Here is a 12,335-nt window from a genome sequence, read left to right on the forward strand (position 1 = left end):
TACCGTCCGGGTAGCAAGAACACCAAGCCTGATGCCTTATCCCGTCTGTTTAGTTCTTCTGTGGCTTCTACTGATCCCGAGGGGATTCTTCCTTATGGGCGTGTTGTCGGGTTAACAGTCTGGGGAATTGAAAGACAGGTTAAGCAAGCACTCACGCACACTGCGCCGCGCGCTTGTCCTAGTAACCTCCTTTTCGTTCCTGTTTCCACTCGTCTGGCTGTTCTTCAGTGGGCTCACTCTGCCAAGTTAGCTGGTCATCCCGGTGTTCGAGGCACTCTTGCGTCTATTCGCCAGCGCTTTTGGTGGCCGACTCAGGAGCGTGACACGCGCCGCTTCGTGGCTGCTTGTTCGGACTGCGCGCAGACTAAGTCGGGTAACTCTCCTCCTGCCGGTCGTCTCAGACCGCTCCCATTCCTTCTCGACCATGGTCTCACATCGCCCTAGACTTCATTACCGGTCTGCCTTTGTCTGCGGGGAAGACTGTGATTCTTACGGTTGTCGATAGGTTCTCTAAGGCGGCACATTTCATTCCCCTCGCTAAACTTCCTTCCGCTAAGGAGACGGCACAAATCATTATCGAGAATGTATTCAGAATTCATGGCCTCCCGTTAGACGCCGTTTCAGACAGAGGCCCGCAATTCACGTCACAGTTTTGGAGGGAGTTCTGTCGTTTGATTGGTGCGTCCGTCAGTCTCTCTTCCGGGTTTCATCCCCAGTCTAACGGTCAAGAGAGAGGGCCAATCAGACGATTGGTCGCATACTACGCAGCCTTTCTTTCAGAAACCCTGCGTCTTGGGCAGAACAGCTCCCCTGGGCAGAATACGCTCACAATTCGCTTCCTTCGTCTGCTACCGGGTTATCTCCGTTTCAGAGTAGTCTGGGTTACCAGCCTCCTCTGTTCTCATCCCAGCTTGCCGAGTCCAGCGTTCCTCCGCTCAAGCGTTTGTCCAACGTTGTGAGCGCACCTGGAGGAGGGTGAGGTCTGCACTTTGCCGTTACAGGGCACAGACTGTGAGAGCCGCCAATAAACGCAGGATTAAGAGTCCAAGGTATTGTTGCGGCCAGAGAGTGTGGCTTTCCACTCAACCTTCCTCTTACGACAGCTTCTCGTAAGTTGACTCCGCGGTTCATTGGTCCGTTCCGTGTCTCCCAGGTCGTCAATCCTGTCGCTGTGCGACTGCTTCTTCCGCGACATCTTCGTCGCGTCCATCCTGTCTTCCATGTCTCCTGTGTCAAGCCCTTTCTTCGCACTCCCGTTCGTCTTCGTCTTCCCCCCCCCTCCCGTCCTTGTCGAGAGCGCACCTATTTACAAGGTACATAAGATCATGGACATGCGTTCGGGACGGGGTCACCAATACTTAGTGGATTGGGAGGGTTACGGTCCTGAGGAGAGGAGTTGGGTTCCGTCTCGGGACGTGCTGGACCGTTCACTCATTGATGATTTCCTCCGTTGCCGCCAGGATTCCTCCTCGAGTGCGCCAGGAGGCGCTCGGTGAGTGGGGGGTACTGTCATGTTTTGTCATTTATTATCATGTCTTGTCCCTGTGCTTCCCATTCTATTCGTTTCCTCTGCTGGTCTTATTAGGTTCTTTCCCTCTTTCTATCCCTCTCTCTCCCCTCCCTCTCTCACTCTCCCGCTCGCTCTCTCTCTCTCTATCGTTCCGTTCCTGCTCCCAGCTGTTCCTATTCCCCTAATCAATCATTTAGTCTTCCCACACCTGTTCCCGATCCTTTTCCCTGATTAGAGTCCCTATTTCTTCCTTTTATTCCGTTTCTGTCCTGTCGGTTCCTTGTCTAGAATTCACCGTGCTGTGTTTGTGTATCGCCCTGTCGTGTCGTGTTTTCCTCAGATGCTGCGTGGTGAGCAGGTGTCTGAGTCTGTTTGGTTCAAGTGCCTTCCCGAGGCAACCTGCTGTTCACCTGCTGTTCAAGATCGAGTCTCCAGTTTGTCCTCGTCATTTCGAGTGAAAGTTGTGTTTTTTGTTTGTATTTACTTTACTGGATTAAAGACTCTGTTTTCGTTTCACATGCTGTTGTGCAAATGGAATAGACAACAGGTGGAAATTATAGGCAATTAGCAAGACACCCCCAATAAAGGAGTGGTTCTGCAGTTATGACCTCCAGGCCACAAAGGCCACAAATGTGCATGTGTCTGCTCAAACGGTCAGAAACAGACTCTATGAGGGTGGTATGAGGGCCCGACGTCCACAGGTGGGGGTTGTGCTTAAAGCCCAACACCGTGCAGGACATTTGGCATTTGCCAGAGAACACCAAGATTGGCAAATTCACCACTGGCTCTTCACAGATGAAAGCAGGTTCACACTGAGCACGTGACAGACGTGACAGTCTGGAGACGCAGTGGAGAACGTTCTGCTGCCTGCAACATCCTCCAGCATGACCGGTTTGGCGGTGCGTCAGTCATGGTGTGGGGTGGCATTTCTTTGGGGGGCCGCACAGCCCTCCATGTGCTCGCCAGAGGTAGCCTGACTGCCATTAGGTACCGAGATGAGATCCTCAGGCCCCTTGTGAGACCATATGCTGGTGCAGTTGGCCCTGGGTTCCTCCTAATGCAAGACAATGCTAGACCTCATGTGGCTGGAGTGTGTCTGCAGTTCCTGCAAGAGGAAGGCATTGATGCTATGGACTGGCCCGCCCGTTCCCCAGACCTGAATCCAATTGAGCACATCTGGGACATCATGTCTCACTCCATCCACCAACGCCACGTTTCACCACAGACTGTCCAGGAGTTGGCGGATGCTTTACTCCAGGTCTGGGAGGAGATCCCTCACGAGACCATCCGCCACCTCATCAGGAGCATGCCCAGGCGTTGTAGGGAGGTCATACAGGCACGTGGAGGCCAAACACACTACTGAGCCTCATTTAGACTTGTTTTAAGGACATTACATCAAAGTTGGATCAGCCTGTAGTGTGGTTTTCCACTTTAATTTTGAGTGTGACTCCAAATCCAGACCTCCATGGGTTGATAAATTTGATTTCCATTGATAATTTTTGTGTGATTTTGTTGTCCGCACATTCAACTATGTAAAGAAAAAGTATTTAATAAGAATATTTCATTCATTCAGATCTAGGATGTGTTATTTTAGTGTTCCCTTTATTTTTTTGAGCAGTGTATATGATATTTTTACATTTGATTTTTTCCGGTTCCCCTTTCCCACTTTGGATCACAAAGTATAATGGATCTATATTATAGTTCAGTTTGGGGCGACAATGGAACATATTGGATGCCAACCGCTGTTAAACCTCACTGAATAAGAATTCACAAAAGAAAAGTAAATTCCATTACTGGAAGGGAAAAAGTAACATAAATCCACAAAAACTACAAAAAATATACAGTTGAAGTCGGAAGTTTACATACACTTGTCAGAGTCATTAAAAATTGTTTTTCAACCACTCCGCAAATTTGTTGTTAACAATATAGTTTTGGCAAGTCAGTTAGGACATCTACTTTGTGCATGACACAAGGAATTTTTCCAACAATTGTTTACAGACAGATTATTTCACTTGTAATTCACTGTAATTACAATTCCAGTGGGTCAGAAGTTTACATACTGTACACAAAGTTGACTGTGCCTTTAAACAGCTTGGAAAATTCCAGAAAATGACGTGATTGCTTTAGAAGCTTCTCATTGACTAATTGACATAATTTGAGCCAATTGGAGGAGTACCTGTGGATGTATTTCAAGGCCTACCTTCAAACTCAGTGCCTCTTTGCTTGACATCATAGGAAAATCAAAGGAAATCAGCCAAGACATCAGAAAACCAATTGTCCACAAGTCTGGTTCATCCTTGGGAGCAATTTCCAAACGTCTGAAGGTACCACGTTCATCTGTACAAACAAAAGTATGCAAGTATAAACACCATGGGACCACAGGAGATGCGTTCTGTGTCCTAGAGGTGAACGTACTTTGGTGCAAAAACTGCAAATCAATCCCAGAACAACAGCAAAGGACCTTGTGAAGATGCTGGAGGAAACAGGTACAAAAGTATCTATATCCACAGTAAAAACAAGTCCCTGCTCCAAAACTGCCATAAAAAATCCAGACTACGTTTTGCAACTGCACATGGGGACAAAGATCATACATTTTGGAGAAATGTTCTATGGTCTGATGAAACAAAAACAAAACTGTTTGGCCATAATGTCCATTGTTATGTTTGGAGGAAAAAAGGGGAGGCTTGCAAGTCGAAGAACACCATCCCAATCGTGAAGCACCGGGGTGGCAGCATCATGTTGTGGGGGTGCTTTGCTGCAGGAGGGACTGGTGCACTTCACAAAATAGATGGTTTCATGAGGAAGGAAAATTATGTGGATATATTGAACCAACATCTCAAGACATCAGTCAGGAAGTTAAAGCTTGGTCGCAAATGGGTCTTCCAAATGGACAATGACCCCAAGCATACTTCCACGGTTGTGGCAAAATGGCTTAAGGACGTATTGGTATTGGAGTGGCCATCACAAAGCCCTGACCTCAATACTATGGAAAATGTGTGGGCAGAACTGGAAAAGCGTGTGCGAGCAAGAAGGCCTACAAATCTGATTCAGTTACACCAGCTCTGTCAGGAGGAATGGGCCAAAATTCACCCAACTTATTGTGGGAAGCTTGTGGAAGGATACCCGAAACGTTTGACCCAAGTTAAACAATTTATTATAGGCAATGCTACCAAATACTAATTGAGTATATGTAAACTTCTGATCCACTGGGAATGTGATGAAAGAAATAAAAGCTGAAATTAATCATTCTCTCTACTATTTTTCTGACATTTCACATTCTTAAAATAAAGTGGTGATCCTAACTGACCGAAAACAGGGATTTTGTACGAGGATCAAATGTCAGGAATTGTGAAAAACTGGGTTTAAATGTATTTGGCTAAGGTGTATGTAAACTTCCGACTTCAACTGTAATTATCAACAGAAATGTTCCCACACCTTCAGTAATTTGCAGGCTCTGGGGCCTGAGAGGCAGGGACCGCTCCAGATTGTAGGCGTACTACATGTAGCTCTTCAGATGTGAAATATTTTAATCCCAGATATCGTTCAGCTGCAGAAACAATAATGTTTATTTTGTGACTAATTTTCAACTTGAGAAGTGCCGTTTATCACCATTGTTTATAAAAGAGACTGTTGATTTCAGGCTGCAGTGTAGGCCTACAGGTATTCATTACCATGGGAAAGCGCTCATGTCAAACGAGATCTCGTGCTTTGAGTGTGTGCAGTAATATATATATAACCACGAGGGGGTGCAATTGTCCTACAAGTGTTAAACAGTTGCTCGCATGATCCTGCAGGGTCTGTGCAATCTGGGTTCCTTGGGACATCCCTACTTTAAACCCTAATCTTAACACCTACCCTTACCCAAACCATTTTACATGTTCAATCTCAAAGGGGTAGGGACATCCAAAGTTGGTAACTCTGCCGTTCCTGCAGTGTATTTGATCTGCGCATTAGCTATCTCGAGAAGCGCAGACTCCCTCGTTGGCGTAACTGTGAGAGTTTTCAAATGTATATTCTCTTTGGCTAGAGTAGACTAAACATATTGGCTAAACCTCCAACTTCAAGTCACTTTTTTGCATCTTTGACAAAATTCCAGGTAAAAAGATATAGGACGAGTATACAAAATGTACATGCGTTTATTATGTTCTCTTAGCGTTGGCTTCCAGCCAATGGCAGAGGCACGCGTTCTCCATATAGTCCTTATTCCTCTTTCTTCTTCTTTGGCATTTATTTAATCTAGCTATTTAGCCCTATTCCCCTTTCCTCTTCCATGCTTGTAAACTACAAAGGGATAGAGGGTGTAGATGGATATTCCTCCATTGAATTATTTGCTTAGTCCCAGTTGCTTCTTTACCCTAAAGTAGCAGAAATTGGATCTTGTTGTTGTGTTGTTTTGTAGGTTGTGGAGAGAATGGTTCTGTATCAATTCCTGAAAGAGAGTAGGCCTAACTGGAGCAGCCCTCACAATGAGTAACCTCTGATCCATTCACAATCCGACATAAATTTAATTCATGTCATTGATATATTAGTAGATAAACTGTAGCCTATTTACTCAATGTGTTTTCTGTAAGTCTCTGTACACATTGACGCATTCTGCATTTCTTTTCTGCATGTTCTGATTCTACTTTCATCCTATTCCCCAAGGACCAGCTGAGGAACCTCCACAGACAGAACTTGGAAGTCCATGAAACATCCTCCTTCTGGCAGATGACAACAGCTTCCACCGGCACAAGAATAGAGTGTGTGTGTGTGTGTGTTTTGTTGGGTGTGTAGTGTGTGTAACAGTATAGCTTTCGTCCATCCCTCACCCCGACCCGGGCTCCTCTGCACACATCAACAACAGTCACCCACGAAGCATCGTTACCCATCGCTCCACAAAAGCCACGACCCTTGCAGAGCAAGGGGAACAACTACTTCAGGTCTCAGAGTGAGTGACGTCACCGATTGAAACACTATTAGCGCACACCACCGCTAACTAGCTAGACATTTCACATCGGTTACATTTGTACATGCATGTGGTCATGTGTACGTGCATGATTCCTATTTATGCACAATTTTACTGTCCTGTTTACATTACATATGTCTCGGCTCAGACATGAGAAGTATGTGTCAGGGACTCCAGACAATCACAGATTATAAAGAGAAAACCTGCCACGTCGCCAACGCCTTGCTCCCAGACAAGCTAAACACCTTCTTCGCCCGCTTTGAGGACGACACAAGGACTGTGAACTCACGTACCAGGCAAGCAGGGCATTAATCAGAGAGGCAACAAAGAGACTTACGATAACCCTGAAGGAGCTGCAAAGCTCCACAGAGGAGATTGGAGTGTCTGTCCATAGGACCACTAAGCTATACACTCCACAGAGCTGGGCTTTACGGAAGAGTGGCCAGAAAAAAAGCCATTACTTGAAGAAAAAAATAATCAAGAATTGAAGGAATGATGGATGGTGCTAAATACAAGGACATTCTTGAGGGAAACCTGTTTCAGTCTTCCAGAGATTTGAGACTGGGACGGAGGTTCACCTTCCACCAGGACAATGACCCTAAGTATACTGCTAAAGCAACACTTGAGTGGTTTACGGGGAGACATTTAAATGTCTTGGAATGGCCGACTCAAAGCCCAGACCTCGATCTAATTGAGAATCTGTGGTATGACTTAAAGATTGCTGTAAACCAGCGGAACCCATCAAACTTGAAGGAGCTGGAGCAGTTTTAACTTGAAGAATGGGCAAAAATCCCAGTGGCTAGATGTGCCAAGCTTATAGAGACATACCCCAAGAAACTTGCAGCTGCAATTATTGCAAAAGGTGGCTCTACAAAGTTTTGGCTTTGGGGGGTGAATAATTATGCCTGCTCAAGTTTTCCGTTATTTTTTTCTTATTTCTTGTTTGTTTCACCCCCAAAATGATGGGGTGGCAGGGTAGCCTAGTGGTTAGAGCATTGGGCTAGTAACCGGAAGGTTGCAAGTTCAAACCCCCGAGCTGACTAGGTACAAATCTGTCGTTCTGCCCCTGAACAGGCAGTTAACCCACTGTTCCTCAGCCGTCATTGTAAATCAGAATTTGTTCTTAACTGACTTGCCTAGTAAAATAAAGGTTAAAAAATATATTTTGTATCTTCAAAGTGGTAGGCATGTTGTGTAAATCAAATGATACAAACACCCCCCCCAAAAAAAATCAATTTGAATTCTAGGTTGTAAGGCAACAAAATAGTAAAAATGTGAAGGGAGGTGAATACTTTTGCAAGCCACTGTATATCCAGGCCATCAGACTGCTAAACTAGCCGGCATCCGCCCAGTACCCTGCCTTGAACTTTAGTCACTGTTACTAGCCGGCTACCACCCGGTACTCATCCCTGCACCTTACAGACTGCTGCCTTATGTATTTAGTCATGGAACACTGGTCATTTTAATAATGTTTACATACTGTTTTACCCACTTCATATGTACAGTACATATTGTATTCTAGTCAAGCCTCATCCTATTTAACTACTGCTGTAAACAGATTTTCTATTGATATACTTTCCATAATGTATACTGTATACATACCATCATATACATATATACAGTATTTATATTCCGGACTCTGGCATTGCTCATTCTAATTTATTTAAAACATTTTGATTTGCATATATTGTTTTGTATTGTTAGGTATTACTGTACTGTTGGAACTAGGAACATAAGCATTTCGCTACACCCCCAATAACATCTACTTACTATGTTTACACAACCAATACAATTTGATTTGATTTAAGCTCATTTTTGCATAGTGTATTTATGCATGTAACATCAAAGACTTAGAAGCAGTGGTGGAAAGTACCCAATTGTCATACTTGAGTAAAAGTAAAGATACTTTAATAGAAAATGACTCACGTAAAAGTGAAAGTCACCCTGTGTAATGTAGTCTGTGTGTAGCTGGTGTAGAGGAGTCAGGCGCATGACAGCAGATATGAGTAAATAAACACATTTTACTCAAAATAGACAAATACGATACAAAATAAGAGAGGCCACATAAACGGACCGTATTACATAAAAACAATCACTCACAAACAAACATGGGGGAGCAGAGGGTTAAATAATGAACAAGTAATTGGGGAATTGAAACCAGGTGTGTAAGACAAAGACAAAACAAATGGAAAATGAAAAGTGGATGGCTAGAAGGCCGGTGACGTCGACCGCCGAACGCCGCCCGAACAAGGAGAGGGACCGACTTCGGCGGAAGTCGTGACACCCTGTAAAATTCTACTTGAGTAAAAGTCCAAAAGTATTTGGTTGTAAATATACTTAAGTATCAAAAGTAAAAGTATACATATTTTCAAATTCCTTATATTAAGCAAACCAGACGGCACCATTTTCTTGTATTTTTAAATGTACGGATAGCCAGGGGCATGCTCCAACACTCAGGCATTATTTACAAACTAAGCATGTGAGTCCGACCAGATCAGAGGCAGTAGGAATGACCAGGGATGTTCTGTTGATAATTGTGGGAATTGGACCATTTTCCAGTCCTGCTTAGCATTCAAATTGTAACGAGTACTTTTGGGTGTCTGGGAAAATGTATGGAGTAAAAAGTACATTATTTTCTTTAGGAATGTAGTGAAGTAAAAGTAAAAGTAGTCAAAAATATAAATAGTAAAGTAAAATACAGATAACCCAAAAAAAACGACTTAAGTAGTACTTTAAATAATTTTTACTTAAGTACTCTACACCACTGCTTAGAAGCATGTTGTGGCTGTGTGTATTTGCTATGGGATGAAAGACACAGTCTTTACAGGAATGGAGGTCTTCTGTAGCAGTTCCTCAGGGGAGAAGCTGATGACAGGACAGGGTGGAGAGAGGGAGAAGAAATAAGGATTGAAGAGGGAGGGACAGAGAGTGACAGAAATAGAAAGAGGAAATGAGAGGAATAGAGGAAGAAACAATAAATGAAGAGACAGTGGAGGAGGAGTGACAGAGACAGAGAGAGGGGATAGAAGCGGGAGGAAATGTTTAGAGAGAGGTGTTACTGACTGTAATGCTGAGTGACATTTGAAATCCTCCCCTTTCCTTGAGCACCATGTCAGACAGGCATTCATAAAACCCACAGTATGTGTGTGTGTGTCTCTCTGTGTGTGTGTGTGTGCGTGCGTGTAACTCTCTATGTGTATGTAGCTGTGCATGTACATTTGGGGGGGATAAAGAGAAGGAGAGACGGGGCGGCAGGGTAGCCTAGTGGTTAGAGCGTTGGATTAGTAACCGGAAGGTTGCAAGTTCAAACCCCCGAGCTGACAAGGTACAAATCTGTCATTCTGCCCCTTGAACAGGAATTTAACCCACTGTTCCTAGGCCATCATTGAAAATAAGAATTTGTTCTTAACTGACTTGCCTGGTTAAATAAAGGTTAAAAAAATTGAAAGATGAAGATGGAGAGATTGTGTATGTCACTGTCTCACCCTCTATCTGCATGTCTTCATTCCTCTCTCTTTCTCTGTGATGATGACCCTTGCATTGTTTTGTAGAATAGTAGTCAGATATCATGGTGCAGAATAAATTCTAGAGCTCTATAATAGATTGTGACACTCACTTATGGGGAGTTCAACATATTTTATAACATCGTTGAATGTCAGTCATTGATGACTGAGTAAACAACCATGTAAAGCCAATTTTTTTCAGGGAATGCAGCTGTCAAAAAGGGGAAAGGTAATTATAGGGAACAATAACAGATCATGTTTTGCCCCCATCCGACACACACACACCCACACACAGACAAACAGTTCCCCAATGTTCCTCCACAGCCACAGGTTGTTTCCCAGGGAGAGATTCAGGCCAGTTTAATAACACTGTAATAAGTTGCTGTGGAAATACGTTATCGCGGGAAATAAGAAGTTGTTGCATCGCAATTAACGCTCAAAGGACAGCCATATATAAGCACACAAACACAGAAATGGGCCAGGGAGAGTGGGACACTCTTTTGCAGGACGTCTTGTGTGTGACAAAGAGCGTTGATTGAGAGACTGTGGCTACAGTATATACATTTTTATGGGTGTGTTTCTGTCAGTGTATCCTTGCTAGTGGGGGATTCAAACACATACATGTATATTCACGGAGGAAGCACAGCCAATGACAAGCATTTAAGACTCCAAAGAAGAATTGATTAGCAAAGCAACAAAAGAAGACAACGTATTACTACTACTGGTACTGACAGTTGTGATAATTCATGCATCCGTGTGTGTGTGTGTGTTAGTATCTTTGTCTCTCTTAGTCTCACTCATTTTCAGAAATGATGGAGATGAATTTTTCTGCCGAATAAATGGATTAGAGACAGAAACAACGGAGGGAAAATCCAACGAGTGTTTTTTCTTTTGCCACCATTTCAGAAATCAGGGATTAGTGGCACATTGGGACTGTGCTGAGCAGGAGAGGCCGGTGTTCCAAAACCCATCAGGGATTTGACAGCATCTGTTCCCCTCTCTGCTCCGGCCATGTCCATGACTCACCGAGAAGATTCCTGAAAAGCTTTACAACTGTTTGCCTTATCCAGCCAGCGCAGAGCCGTACAACAACACTCAGTGATGTGTGTGTGTGTGTGTGTGTGTGTGTGTGTGTGTGTGTGTGTGTGTGTGTGTGTGTGTGTGTGTGTGTGTGTGTGTGTGTGTGTGTGTGTGTGTGTGTGTGTGTGTGTGTGTGTGTGTGTGTGTGTGTGTGTGTGTGTGTGTGTGTGTGTGTGTGTGTGTGTGTGTGTGTGTGTGTGTGTGTGTATATGCATGCGTGGCTGTGTCTGTGTCTGTACTGGACCAAAAAGACAGCAGACTTTATAAACCCAAACTAATTTCTAAAAAGACCCAACTTTTCTACTCGGTGTGCCGATAACTCTTAAATGTGTTTGTGCACCGAGGCTGCAACCTTGCCTCATCCTCTGACTCAGCTGAAGCTGTTTTGGTGTGTTTGAGACAGAGGAGCATCGAACATTTTCTGTTATTAACATCTGTTTGTTTGTGCCTCATATTGTTTCTAGCTGCATGCACCTCACCGTGTGTGTGTGTGTGTGTGTGTGTGTGTGTGTGTGTGTGTGTGTGTGTGTGTGTGTGTGTGTGTGTGTGTGTGTGTGTGTGTGTGTGTGTGTGTGTGTGTGTGTGTGTGTGTGTGTGTGTGTGTGTGTGTGTGTGTGTGTGTGTGTACCTGTCCTTTTTGTTTGAAGCTATAGAAAATCTACTCAGGGGAGGATAGCTAAATATGGACCCCAATCTTAGCAGCTTGTCTTTCCCCCGTCTCTCGCTTCCCTCTCTTCCCTTTTTCTTTCTGAGTGATGAACCATTGTGGACTCTATTTCTCCTGTACTGTTGTCAGCAGTTGGCTGCTTTGGGATCAAAGTAGTGTGTGTGTGTGTGTGTGTGTGTGTGTGTGTGTGTGTGTGTGTGTGTGTGTGTGTGTGTGTGTGTGTGTGTGCGTGCGTGCGTGCGTGCGTGCGTGCGTGCGTGCGTGCGTGCGTGCGTGTGTGTGTGTGTGTGTGTGTGTGGGGGTTTGGTGTTTTTTTGTGCTTAAAGAAAACTAGAGTGAGTTTAATTAAAGATGAAAGTGCGGATGATTAATTGATGGAAGTCAGACTATTCCATTTGGTACTAAACCAGGGGCGTCCAGACTTCTCCATACAGTGAAAAATGTGGACAGCTCCAAAACATTATACATAAAATGAGATGTATTACCCAAGAAACTGAAGGTTTTCACAAAAATATATATTTAAAATAAATGTGTAACAATGTAATGATTACTGTGTTGTGTGGTGTTGTCCTTTTAAACCTTTAAAGACTAAAAACAAGCCTGGTGCATATTTGTCATTGTCTTTTAGGA

The sequence above is a fragment of the Oncorhynchus gorbuscha genome, linkage group LG04, assembly GCF_021184085.1.
Source record: "Oncorhynchus gorbuscha isolate QuinsamMale2020 ecotype Even-year linkage group LG04, OgorEven_v1.0, whole genome shotgun sequence".
Classification (NCBI taxonomy): domain Eukaryota; kingdom Metazoa; phylum Chordata; class Actinopteri; order Salmoniformes; family Salmonidae; genus Oncorhynchus; species Oncorhynchus gorbuscha.